Genomic DNA, 12667 nt, shown 5'->3' with positions numbered 1-12667 from the left:
ATTGTTGTGAGGATAAAATGGAGACAGAGAAGAACCATGTACATCATCTTGAGCTCCTTGGAGGAAAGGTGGGATATAAATGTGTTATTATCAACAACAACAACAGGGAAGTGTCCAGCTAATGAGAAGAAAACTGTTGGATGTTGTTGTTAAAAGACAACTTGAGATAAACCCTATGTGTTTTCTATGTGTTAGACAACAAATACTCTGTGTATTAAATAGTATCATCTCATAGAGAACAGCTTTGTTGTGTTTATACTGGGAAGGCAGCCTCTGAGACAGCTCCCTAAGGGGATGATTGATGGAAACACCACTGATGGAACAACATCATCTTAAATAAAGCTCCTTTCATTCTAAATGCACTTTGCACCATTGATTTACAGGAGCCACTTCAATAGCTACTGAGATGAAAAGAGGAACGATAAAAAAAGAAAGGACTAGCATCTTTCAATGAAGTGTCAAGACTGAGGCTCTAGAAGAGAGCACTTTTCAGTCTGGCCTAACTTTGCTAAACACAAGCCCTCAGTGCACTCACTTTCATTAGGAAAGCTAATTTCTTGCTACTGATCCCCTAACTGTGCACTGCTGCTGTTGCTGGGAGGGAATACAATATCAACCACCTACGTTAGGAAAAAGGTTAAAAGCAAGTTAAAATAACCTGCTGTGCATTCTGAAACAAAAGAATTGTGAAAGCCAGGGAATAAGTTCTCATGGATGGGACCATTTTTTTCTAAGCCTAATTGCTGCGGGGGGTGGAATACTTTCTGTAGGGAAGGAAAGAGAGATAAACGGAAAGAAAAGAGAAAGTTAGGGAGAAAGAAGAGGATGGCAGAAAGAAAACAGGTGGCTTACTTCCCATTCTGGCCCTGCCCACTTTTGACTTCAACCCCACCCACCACCAGGATGTCCACAGAGGAGGGCAAGGATCTCTTCTCGATCGTCCCAGAATGCAGGACACAGAACAACAGGCTCAAGGTGCAGGAAGCCAGATTTGGCTAAACATCAGGAAAAACTTCCTGTTACAGCAGTACGACAATGAAGCCAATTACCTAGGGAGGTGGTGGGCTCTCCAACACTGGAGACCTTCAAGTGGCAGCTGGACAGCCACCTGTCAGGTATGCTTGCACAGGGGGATGCACTCAATGGCCTTATAGACCCCATCCAACTCTACCATTCTATGATTGTATAACTCCAGCCCCACTTACCCATGCATTCACCCACCCAAGAGTCTCTTAGGAGACAATCTTTCAGTGTGGCAGCACCTATGCACTGAAATGCCCTGCCTATTAACATTAGGCAGGCACCTTCGCTATACACTTTTAGAACCTGCTAAAAGAAATTCAGCAAGCCTCTCCAGACACATCATTTAGTTATGTATATTTTTATTTAAACTTTTCTGATGTTATCTGTGTATTACTGATCACTGTTTTATGAATACCTCTTAGAGGTTTTGTTTGTTTCTTTTTACACTGAGGAGCTCATACACTTTTCTAAACAATATGAGAGCTTTCCCTAGAGGGAATGCAGCTATGCTATGACAAAATAAAGGGCATTAATGATTACATACTGAAAATAGATAATTGTCATGTGGAGAGCTCCAGCTTGCAGGCTAACAATTTAAGGAGAGAGATGTCACACAAGGAAAGTGGCTGGGAAACAAAAAAGGAGTAAAGGAAGTGAATGACACAACTGAGGTCTGAGCAAAAGATTTCTCTATGAACACTACTTGAAAATATTGATAAATGGAGCGAGGCAGATTATCAGGGGAAGGGAGGAGATGCCAATGAGAAAGGGACAACTTAGAAAAATGCAGAGGAATGGAAGAGAAATCTTGGAAGACTTATAGTGGATGAGTAAAAAGGACAAAGTGACAAGAAAGAAAGAAATAAGAAGGTGACTCTTAACTGGAAGGGGAAGACAGGAAATCTTTGCATAATACACATTATTCTGACTGGTTTGTTTTGTAATTAAGAATGTTTAACAGGGATGGAGATTTTCTTGCGGCAGTTTGTGAGGCCATGGCTTAAGCACCCCCACACATACATCTTCAGAGTTGAGGTGGTTGGTGACAGGAATTGGGACCTTCTCAACTGTGCCACCTCGCCTTTGGAATGCTCTTCCCAAAGAAATTTGGTTAGCACATCTCTACTCTCATTTATATGGCAAGTATATGTTTTCAAAAAAGGTTTTTCTCAGGCATTTTCCTAATGATTGCTGTCTATCAATTGGTCCCTTTATCTGATTTAGTCTTTGTTTGTTTAGCTCTGTCAACTTTTTAAAATGCATTTTTAATAGATCAACTTTTTTAATGATTTGGTATTTTTACACAAGCCACTTTGAGTATCTAATGATGGGAAGGCAGGGTATAAATATTTCAGATAAATGTGGCAGAAACTTTTGGAAATTAGCTGCCTGGGTTCATCAAACTAAGCTAGTAGTTGCAGCATCCTTGTTATTTTCAAGAGAAACATTACATGCACACACCCCAATATCCAGAAGACACATTATCAACAGCAGCGAATTCATTTATGTATTATCATCCATGTGGGCTAGAAAATGATTCAGACTTGATTTCAGGTTGTGCCACTAACCTACAGCACAGCCATGGACCCTTTCCTACCCACATTTCTGTTCCTTTACATCACAGCAAGCCCTGGACAGATTTAGTCAAGTTCCCTTGCCTTCCATATGAAATCCAAGCACATTTGTCACTATTAATAAATAGGAAGCCTCATTCAGATCCTTTTCAGTGAAAGAGAAAAAGAAGTGCTCAGCAGCAGTTTTTTAAAAAAAACCTGCACTGTCCAACACTAAGCCTGCAATTTCATGCACACTTACTCCTGAGTGAACAGTGTTGAACTGAGTGGGACTGACTTCTGAATAAAGATGTGCAAGATTGCACTGCCAGTGCTGGGATGCTTCTTACTCAAGCTCCACTCCCTGCTATTTTTCTATAACAGCCCCAACCACCAACTAAATCAGATCTTGAAAGGAATCCTCCAGAGAACCAAAATTAACACCCTTTGTTGCTTAAAACGCAAGTGCTTCCTTCTCCCTTTATTCCCACCTTCCCAGCACTACATACATTTTGTGAGGACCCATCAAAATCACTGCTCAGCTGTTCTGAAGAGCCACCTGCATACATCAGAGGGAATCAGTGGGTAGCCCATCAATAGAAAGGCAAGGACAATTTGAAAAGGCAGCTACTGATTGGCCAGATACCAATACTGAAGGGAAGGCACTGGGTACCCGAACTCCACCACTAAGCTGTGAAAAAGCACGTTCCTCTTAAATACTACATAGTCAATCCAGGTTCAATTTCCACAGCAAATCCTACAGCATGGGTGGCTAACCTGTGGCCCTCAAGATGTTGCTGAATGACAACTCCCATCATCGGTGACCACTGGCCATGCTGGGTGAGGCTGATGGAAGTTGTAGTTCAGTAATATCTGGAAAGACACAAGGACACAAGGTAGCCACCACTGCTCTATGGCATGGGTTCTCACCCAGCGGTCCATGGATGGGCTTCACAGGGGGCCTGTGAACGGGGGGGGGGAATTACAATGCAATAAAACAAATTGCATTTATTTATTTATGGGGGTCCGCAGCTTCCATCAGATTCTTAAAAGAGGTGCATCACCCCAAAAGGTTAAGAACCACTGCTCTACAGCAAAGGAAGCGAAAGCATACAGATGAAGAGAATGGCATACAGTTTTATCCCGCCATTAAAATACTCATACAAGGGGAAACTAAAGCTAAATTACATATACAAAATATCATGCACGTTAGCAGACAGAAAAAGAGTGTGTGCCTATTTAAAGAAGGATATGTGTCTTAAGCATTCCAATACATGGCAAAAAGTACCATCTACTTACCATTGTGTCGCAATCAGATTCCCCCTGCCCCCAGAGATACACCAAACTGATCCAATTATCCATTTTGACTCCCTTCAAAGCCTTCCTCCACTCTTCTGGTACACAAAAGATGGTCTCTTAGATTTCCAGTATTTGGTGATAATGGGTTGTATCCAACATTACTCATACTCAGAGCAGGCCCATTGAAATTAATGGGCCTAAGTTAGTTATTTACATCAGTTTAAATGGGTCTACTCCAAGTATGACTAAAGTTGGATACTCCACCCTAGTCTTTTTTACTTTCACACAGTGCTGAGTTAAGCCAAGGTTAGGGTTAGCACAGGGGTTGGGAACCTTGTTCAGCCCAAGGGGTGCATTCACTTCTGGAAAACCTCCCAAGGGCCATATGCCAGTGATGGGAAGGGCCAGAGGCAAAGGTGGACAAAGCAATGAATGTCAATTTTACCTTTGCAGAGTAGGCTAGTTTCTACACACACACCTCCCTATCCTCCACCCAGGCAAGCCAGAACCATTATCCAAGTTCATGCATGTATTTCAGCCAGGATGTGAAGTGGGTCTGCTAAGAGGCTTGGCCCAAGGAGAGGGCTTAATGTGTCATCTGAATCCAGGCTTGTGGTTAAGCTCCCTCCTCACTAACCACAAGCTTTGGTTACAGATTGGGGTTAGTGAGGAGAAAGCTTAACCACAAGCCTGGGTTCTAATGACAGGCTATGCTAAATCTTGGCTTAGCTCAGTGTGAGAGTAAAAAGAACCGGGGAAGAGCAAAGCAGATGTGACCTTCCCTCCAGGAGCTCGCACATTCATGTGGTCCCCCTAAGCCAGAATTTGACTTACTGGGACATACGAACTAGGCTTTAGTACTCTAGAGTAGTACGCTCAACAGAATTGAAATTAATGTCTGCTCTGCAAAATACAAAACTCTACATTTCTCATGATGGAATTGAGATATCTTATAGGTGGGGAATCTCAGCCACTTTAATAAAAGCTGCTCTTCAGTACACAGTTCAAAATACTCAGGCATTCCAGCTGTCCTTGCATCCCAATTCTCCAAGAAAACAAAATGCTTTCCTGTGCTTATGTACATTGAAACTCTGTGACTCTGTGGACAGAGGGATTATAAAAAAAAAAAAGTGGCATGAATACTTTTTCAAAAGATAAAGCTGTAAAGAATACAATTCTATATCATGTCATAACACAGTCATAGAAAAAACTCAAGACAACACAATATTTGATACAGAATCTTTCAAGAGATGGGATTCAACGATGTAAAGTTCGCCTGATCGGTGTTGGTGCAAAAAAAGAGGAAAGAACTAGCAAAGAGACCTTTGCAACATGTTAATGGAAGGGATAGGCTTGGGCTCTTGTAGGTTTAAAGTTCATAAAACCCTGGGGACTGTGGGCCTTTTTCACAGCGTGCAATATTGAACAGTGTCTGCTGCACTGGCCTCTTTTCAGGATGTTACTGAAAAGCATCCATCTGTGTGGCTAGCAGCAAAGTCCAGTCTGCCCTGAAGGAGTGGCTCCTCCCAAATGGCAATTAATACTGGCTTTGTTTTCATTGTAGGAGGCCCATATGCTATTTCAAGGCCACTCCCAGAGCTGTCCATGGGAGCTGTACTCCACAGTCCTAAGGCAGCATGTTTATGTTAGGAACAAAAGGAAATAATGCGACTGGTTCAGACATGGTATTTCACTGAGCAGAGCTGGTGTGAACCGTGAAATGATATGAAACAGATTGCATGGGACAGCAGATTCCAGAGGGAATCCATACACAGAACATACCTCTGTGTGCCTTTTTTTTTTTAAAAGTCAGTTTCGGCTTGTGGACATTTTCACATCCAAAAATAGGCCTAGAACTGTCACTGAAATAAACATGGGACGCAGGCCCTGCTCCTGGGATTCCCCATCCACAACACTCTGTGCACTTTGACGATGCAGCTTGGCAAATGGCATGCTAGAAATACTGGCACCAGGTGTGTGTTTACTACATCAAGAATGCCCGATTCTCTTACTCAACATTAGGACTAAAAAAAACCAACAACCCCAAATAGCTGTTTCATTTAAACACATGCTTTCTTTGCCAAAAGCAATTATATATTCAAAATGAATATACAAAATGGCAGGCAGCCTTTTTCCTGAAAACATACAGGATGTATTCATATTTTTAAAAAACACCACTGACACGTTCTCTGCCTGCCTACATTCTACTGCTGCCCCATTATTATTATTAAGTTTAACTTGAGTGAATGAAAGGCTGACAACAACACTGCAGGGTCTGAGTTATAATAGGTATTGAGTCTTGGAATCCAAGATAAGTTCAGGATCCCACAGTGGTAAATATTTGTTTGTCTCCCTGCCTTAAGCCTCTTGCTGCATTCCTCTGCCCTCAATCAGCCCCTTAAATCAGCCTAAAGTAACTATTTAAGGAAACCTGTTCACAATGTATATCAAGCCTGTAACTTACCAGTCAACTAGGGTATCTCAGAATCACCTGAAACACTGATGTTTCTGTAAATGCAACTTGTTTGTCCTTTCAATTCTTTCAGGCCATCAACTGCCACTAACACAGGCATTAAAGTGGGTCTAGGCGACTAGTAAAAATAAGTGTGGGCTAGTCACTTTTGTGGACTCATTTGATGCATCAGCCTAACAATATTCTGAATCACAACCCACTTTCTGGTATTGCCATAAGCAGCTGAATCTACGGAAGCAAGGAACTGAGAATGGCATAAAACAGGAGGACCTACAGAAGTGAATCTACAGAGTTGAGGACCTGAGAATGAGAGAAAAAAATGTCCTTTAAATTGTCCTTCTACTTTGCTACTTGAGGCAGATCCTTCAGGCTAGCTTTTTGCAGACATTCCCAGCCTAGGAAAGTGCTCTTTCTATGTATTACAATCCACATTTTATGCAGGCGAATGGTCCCATTAGGTCTAGATCATGGAAATCCTATGCACATTTACTTAGAAGCAAGTCTAAGTGGGTGTTGCTCCCAGGTAAAAGAGGGTAGGTTTGCGCTTTAAGACAAATTGTGTTCAGAGTTAGGCTTGCTTAAACCCATTTAATGCAATGGCTTCAGGCACACCTAACTCTGCATGGTATCGAGGCTGCACATGATTCTCCCAAACTCACAGAACCCTGGGTCATCAAAACAACGTAATTCATCTAACCTTTAGAAATAAATAAAACAGTGTAACATAATTATTCCTTTCGCTATGTGATTTATGTTGGAGCCCTGAAATGATCATGTTCTCCAGATATTCCCCACCTTCAGACCCTTGTTATAATGTCAGTTCCAGAACTGCCTCTATTATTTTATACCAAACATAGGTAAATATTACATCCTTATGGTTTGCATTGTTTTTAAAAAAATGGACTTTGCTCCTTTAAGACTCAGTTCTAGCCCTTTTACAGCCAATGCCAGCAAATTCCGCTGCACCCTCCTTTCGGCGTTGTTTGTTCTAAGATCCTAGATACAGTTGCCCAGAACTGCCTACAGGTCTGACTGCCCTTTTTAGTCTTCCACTTACTTTTTTCATTTTCCCCTCATAGTTGCTTGAGTCACACCATTGGCCTCTTTTCTTGCTAGGCCACCACCCTCCCCTTTCCTCCAACATGGCCTGCATACAAACAAAACACATGCCCTCCTCAACCGAGGGCAGAAACAAATTATGCAACTGCAAGAAGCCCATGCCCATCAGGGACAATGTAAGATTTTATAATACATTCGCTCATTAAGAGGTGTGCAGCTTTTTGGCTGTTCTCTTTTTATGAGCCAGCCTGGCACTGTGGTGTAATGCAGAATTGCAAGAAAGGCTCCTTTTACTAGAATGTCAAAGGATAACTGAGGATGTGTTCACATGAATAAAGGGCAGCAGCATTAGTTACTTCTGTAGCTCAAAGCGCTTTCTTGAAAGGCTACACCAGAGGTAAAGAACCTGTTATCCTCCAGATATTGTTGGACTACAATGCCTATCATTCTGACCGTTGGCCATGTTAGCTGGGACTGATGGGGGTTGGAGTCCAACAATCTGAAAGGTCACAGGTTCCTCATCTGTGTTCTATAGTACCATTCACAAACACTATATTTTTTGTTAATTATAGTGGAATACATTCCCCAAAAGTAGATCCTCTGTGGCGCAGAGTGGTAAGCGGCGGTATCACAGCCGAAGCTCTGCTCACAGCCGGAGTTCGATTCCAACGGAAGGAGGAAGTCAAATCTCCAGTAAAAGGGGTTGAGGTCCACTCAGCCTTCCATCCATCCATGGTCGGTAAAATGAGTACCCGGCATACGCTGGGGGGTAAAGAAAGGCCGGGGAAGGAACTGGCAATCCCACCCCATATATACAGTCTGCCTAGTAAACGTCGCAAGACGTCACCCTAAGAGTCGGAAACGACTCACACTATAAGTGCGGGGACACCTTTACCTTTACATTCCCCAGAAACATAATTGGAGCAAATGAACAGGCGTTTCATCATTGTCTGCTTCCACAGCTACACGTGGAGGGGCAACTTGCTTTTCACCTCGCACAAGAGCCATATCCCATTGGTTTCAGCTCAGGAGAGGATAGGCAACTTCTCTCTTCATGTTACAATGGAAATGTGACTCACTCATGCTTCTGCATCATGTGTGAAACTGCCTTCAGAAGCCAAGGCAGTGGGGGGGGGGAGGCAGAGTTACACAGAGACAAATTGTATGGAGTCCTTGCAAAAATTCCATACATATTCATGAATGTCAAGCAATTTTGGTGTAAAATTAATGGTGATGTGTTTTGAAACAAAACTTTCATCACTGAGAAACACTTGAAGGCCATAAGAAATTCCTAATGTTATCTATCCAATAAATCACACTAATCTATTCAGTTTTTCTTTAGTTTGTTATCAGTTTGACTTTTCAAAATTCCATGTGTATCTTTTTAAAAAGCTGGACAGTAAACATGACCTGCAGATTAAAACAAACAAACAAAATGAAGTTTTAAGCAGATTTGAAAGTGGCATACATAGCCATCTATCTGGAATACATGTTTTCTGTCCTGCTATGTATTCTAGTCCAACAGGTTTTTCAAGTTCTTGATGCTCTATAAAACGTGCCCAGTGTATGTATGGCAGGCAATAATGGCTGTGTCATACTACCTTCAAGTCTCTAAAATCTGTCTTCTGTAGCCAGTGTTATTCCACCAAGGCAAAATCATTTACAGCTGACTTTTTGTCCCAACCTTGTTGACCTAAGACTTGGATTCTAAATGGCTGAGCCCTTAATCCACATACCGGATGAAAAGAAAAACACACAACACAGGCAATTAACTCTTTGAAGGTATGCCTACAAAGTCAAGTCTAACAAAATATTCTCCCATCATCCACATACTTTTAGAATAGTTTCCGCCTTTTCTTCACTATTACATTGCTGTCCGAAAGAAGAAAGGGTCCAGATTAAACAGATTGGAATGGATTATGGTGCAGAATTCTGTTGCACATAAATTTATCTATTTCATGTATATATTTTTCAAATTATTGTGACTGCCCAGGTGTAAGCAGAAAAGTGAGTTACGATTTTAAAACAAAACAACTGTGTATATGAGCCAACTGTACTCTTCCTAGTTTCACATTAAAGAAAGAGCTGGAAAACATCACCTTGGGTGGAAAATTTAATGAGAACTGTTTTTGCTTTATATTTTTAGCTTGCCTTTTATCTTGCCGTTTGTTCTCTGTGTGTGTGTTTGTAATACTGCATCTATGTGGTGTGAATTGTTGTCACTCCACCTTGGATTCGCAGGATGAACAGCGGTTAAGAAATATGTTAAATAAATAAAATAATAAAGTCTGGAGAGAGGAATTTGACCACCCATGCCGATTTTCAAAGCAAAAGTAACTCCCCACCCACACCCCGTACAAGAAGGTTGAGTTCACTCCTACTGCGGTCAAAACAAAGCTAACCTCCCTGCGCCATCTACATCTCACCTTCTCTCCCCCTCCCCCCAAAGCCTGGCCCAAACCGAGGGGTCCCTATTTAGCGCCCCTGAACCGCCCCTCCTCCTCCTATTATAAGCAAAAGGCACGCTGGGTTCCAAAGACTCACGGAAAGCGGAAGAAAAGCCTGCAATGCCTCACTCTCTTTCTCACGCACACGCGCTTTTAAAAGCCACTTTTGCTAACTTTGCGGGCCTCACACCGCCAGATTTGTTTTTCTCCTCTTCCTCCTCACGAAACTGGAGGAAGATTCAGAAGTGTGAAGCAACAACCTGGAAGGGCTCATGGTTTCCCAGCTCAGTTTCCCGGCCAGAAGAGAGGATTGCCTTTGTTACCGCCACTCCAGGTGCATTTCCGTCGCCACCGCCCCCTCCCGCCTCCGCTTTTTTTCTTTTCTCTGGCCATTGCCTGCCGTTCTTCCCTTACGCGACAGAAACCTCCAGCGTACATGAGCTGCCACCCCCAATACCTTTTCCTCGCGATCCGGGTGGTCTTTTCTGCTGTTGATGCGGACGCGAATCCCTTTTCCCAAAAGCGCAGCAGTGAGAATGCAACCCAGCCCCTATTACTACTCCAGAGACCCCTCCCAGTCCTTGGCCCCGGCGGCTGCTTCAATATTTTTAACTGTTTGAATAAACTCTGATCTTTCTCTCCACTGATGCGGGGACGCCTAGTGGGAGAACGAGGTCATTACCCTTCCCTGAAGCGAGGCAGAGAAGGCTTGAATGCGCGGGAGGAAGACACGGAGTCGGTTTCTGGGGGAGGATTTTCTGGCTGGAAGAGGATTTTTAAAATTGAGTTCTCCAAGGGCATGTTGTTCTTTTTTTTTTTTTAATGGATTTCTAGCCCATCTTTATAACAAAGCACTATAACGCAACATTACAATCCTAACATTTAAAACGGTAAACCATTAACAACATTAAAGTAACTGCAGCTGATAAAGATAACACAACCATAAAATTACATGGATGCTGATGGAAAGTTTTTTTCCAAGTATTTAGGGATTTTCTAAAGGCCAACAGAGAAGGGACCATACAACTATTAAACGAATTTACTGGAGGCTGCAGCTTTAAAGCACCCACCCAAAGACCTAGAGCAAAGTTGGGAAATTCTTCGCCCTGCAAAATTGCCCCAGACAGTCACCATTGATTACAAGTGCAGTAAAATATGTCGGTCTTAGTCATAAGTTGGGGGGGATCCAATTAATTTTTCTCCTGGTTGTCCGTCTGTTGCTGCAGGCGTTGCCTTTCCTAGTAAATGATAAGCCACACTATGTTGTCACTGAGAAAATACGATATCCCCTTCTCCTTCTATGAAGATCCTACCCACTGTAAGGAATACGTTTACATCAGTGTATATGGGTTAGGCAGCAAAGTCTTACCTAGACTGTGTCACATCAGGGGTGGGGTTGCTTGACTTTCTTCTGTAAATAAAAAGCTTCATTCACAAACTGGCTAAATTTCCCAGAGGGGTAGTCATATCAGTCTCTTGAAGCAAAAACAACAAAGCATCTTATGATACCTTAAAGACAGGTTTTCATGGACTAGAAAAGTCTGTCAGATGTTGGAGTCAAAGGGCAATGAAATGCAAACAGTACACTCTGTGACATTCCAGTTAGGGCTTGAAATAAGCAGTTAAGTGAGCCTTCAGAACAGCAGCAATAGGTCAATCAGCTTAACAATTCTGAGTAAATTAACATCTGTAGAGGAACAGGAAACCATTGTCTCTATTCAGACCCAAATGAATAAACTTGAACTTCTTTATAAGTTGTAACTCAGCAATTTCACTCACACCGGATCCTTCGTTTGAAGTTTCCTTTATGCAAGGATGGCTACCTTAAGAGTAGTAGCCTGTATCCCCTTGTTTGTTGCTGAATATTGTCAGTTCTGATGTCTGATTTGTGTCCATTTATTATTTTCATAGTGATGAGAATAATTTAAACCAGCAAAAGATTGCCAGCCGCTCACCTCAGTACACCCGGGTCAGGTGTGCGAGCTGAGGAATCCCAATGAGTATTTTGTGAGAATCCCAGATATCAAATAAAGACACAGACCAACTTCTTGATCAAAAAGGGCTTTCAGACTCACACGGGCACAACAGCCTGGCAAGAATGAGAGCGCCCGTTTATTTTCTGGGGTTTGAATATATACTTTTTCTATGCATCAAACAGCAATAAAGCAACAGTGTAATAAAACAAAAGGAGGATAACAGTTGTACGCTACATATCAAAAAGTCAGGATGTTCTTCTTTGAAACCCAAACCACTTCGATAGGCCAGTCCTTGAGATAACAAGTGGAATGTATGGAAAAGTAACACTTTTGGGGTCATAAACAAAGAACTACATACAAGAGGTGTTTGGGCTAGACACTTGAGGGTCATCTCTATTGATTAACAATATCCTTTCAATGGTACTGTTAAAAACCAGTTGCAGAGGTTTCTTTTAAGTCATATGAAATAAAACATGCACACAGAGCGATTCCTTTATTATTGAAAGGCAGGAAGAAATAGGGGGAAGGAGGGGGAAGTGGCAGGAGTGTAAAACATTCAAGGACAGTTGACTGATTAACATTCTTTAGCAGCTCAGCAGACACAGAGGCACCAAGCCATTTGGCTTCGTGCGAAATGAAACATAAGTCAGGTCCCAGAGTTCTTTGCAACTTTGGTTCATAGTTGCTGCTTGTGTGCTCGCAGGTAAACCTTATACCTGGGGCCTGAAAGATTACTCAACAATAGTGACTGGACTCTTTGTTCAAGGTTCAATGAAAAAGGGTATTGCTAGCTGAAGAAAGCATATATCACACAGGAAGATGAGCAGGTGAATGTAC

At 42.2% G+C, this 12667-nt stretch overlaps 1 protein-coding gene across 2 annotated transcripts in view; it reads right to left on the bottom strand.

Moving 5' to 3' along the window:
• Nucleotides 1-10493, bottom strand: part of CD151 (CD151 molecule (Raph blood group)) — a 48648-nt gene extending 38155 nt beyond the window's left edge. The window contains exon 1 of one of the 2 annotated variants that reach the window (XM_061610057.1): nucleotides 10312-10493. The gene's annotated coding sequence lies outside the window, so the exon portion shown is untranslated. Of the gene's footprint in view, nucleotides 1-9951; nucleotides 10181-10311 lie in introns of those variants that run through there. The other variant, XM_061610058.1, reaches the window with a different exon arrangement.
• Nucleotides 10494-12667: the final 2174 nt, after the last annotated feature.

The sequence above is a fragment of the Rhineura floridana genome, chromosome 2, assembly GCF_030035675.1.
Source record: "Rhineura floridana isolate rRhiFlo1 chromosome 2, rRhiFlo1.hap2, whole genome shotgun sequence".
Lineage (NCBI taxonomy): Eukaryota > Metazoa > Chordata > Lepidosauria > Squamata > Rhineuridae > Rhineura > Rhineura floridana.
The sequence above is the reverse complement of the archived record's forward strand: the minus strand, read 5'-3'. Positions and strand labels throughout refer to the sequence as shown.